Below are 1,404 nucleotides of genomic sequence, written 5' to 3'. Positions count from 1 at the left end.
ACCTCAAATGTTTCTAAGTTGACTTAGTTGCATTACACCCTTTCTTGGTAAAAACTAACTTATGCTGAAAATGAGATGAGATTGGCATGGCTTTATTTGATTTATTTGTTTATTTATTGGCACTTGACTCAGGATTTAAAAACTGGAAAGATTAGAGTGACAGTCATCAGTGAAGATAACAGCAGTCTGCTGGAGTCAGCATCCACAAAGTTCTACCATGTGGCCGAGGACTTTGTACATTGTTCGTTTTTTAAATTGTTGGTGTTAGGTCCCGTCAGTTCCAACTCATAGCAACCCTGACAGTCATCCCAATTATCGTGAGATACGTTGTTACAGGAAGTTCTTTGCCGACCCCAAAGCCACCCCTCTTCTTCCTAAGGAGAGTGGCCTAATCCTCATCCAAGTCTACACATAGGGGTGAATGATAGCATTGTTTTTGAGTAAATTATGTAATCCAAAAAATTTTTTTTTAGTCTGTTGCCTTAATACTTAATAAGAAAAACCAAAGAAGTGTTGATGCCTTTGAATTATGATGCTGGCGAAGAATATTGAATATACTATGGACTACCAAAAGAACGAACAAATCTGTCTTGGAAGAAGTACAGCCAGAATACTACTCAAAAGTGAGGATGGAGAGACTTCGTCTTACGTGCTTTGGGCATGTCATTAAGAGGAACCAGTACCTGGAGAAGGACATCATGCTTGGTAAAGTAGAAGGTCAGCGAGAAAGAGGAAGACCCTCAATTAGATGAATTGACAGTGGCTGCAACAATGGGCTCAAGCATAATAACGATTGTGAGGATGGCACAGAATCGGGCGGTGTTTCATTCTGTTGCGCGTAGGGTTGCTATGAGTCAGAACCCACTTAACAGCAACTAACACATAACATGCCTTAGTACTCACTCTTTTTATTTTGAGTGGTCAGTCACTGTGGCTCCTCTTAGTCCCCCAACTTTAGATGTATGAAGGCCTTTGGTCTGCCTGGGAGTTGGTTGAGATGCGGAGGCAGCCAGGGCTTACCTGTATGCTAACTTAAAGACCAGTTCAGTAAAAGCACACAACTTAAAGAAAAAATTCTTTAATTAAATTCTCTATAAGTATATTCATTTCAGCATTCCTTTGGCTATCTTACTATAAATCCCTTCCTCAAATTATTTTTTTAACCAGTCTTTCTATCTTACTGGTTCCTTGGTAAACTGTTGAATAAAATCTTTGTTATGTGTCTACTATATTTTGCACAAAAATCCTGTTTTTAATTTTTTTTTCAAATTGTGCTGTTATTCTCACTTAAGATGAAGGCTTACAGAACAATAGTTTCTCATTTAACAGTTACTACAAATGTTGCCCTATGACAATGGTTAACAATCTCACAACACATCAATAATATCCTTACTCAACCTTGGG

This window comes from Trichechus manatus, unplaced genomic scaffold (genome assembly GCF_000243295.1).
Source record: "Trichechus manatus latirostris isolate Lorelei unplaced genomic scaffold, TriManLat1.0 scaffold00008, whole genome shotgun sequence".
Taxonomy (NCBI): domain Eukaryota; kingdom Metazoa; phylum Chordata; class Mammalia; order Sirenia; family Trichechidae; genus Trichechus; species Trichechus manatus.
Note: the sequence above shows the minus strand (reverse complement) of the source record.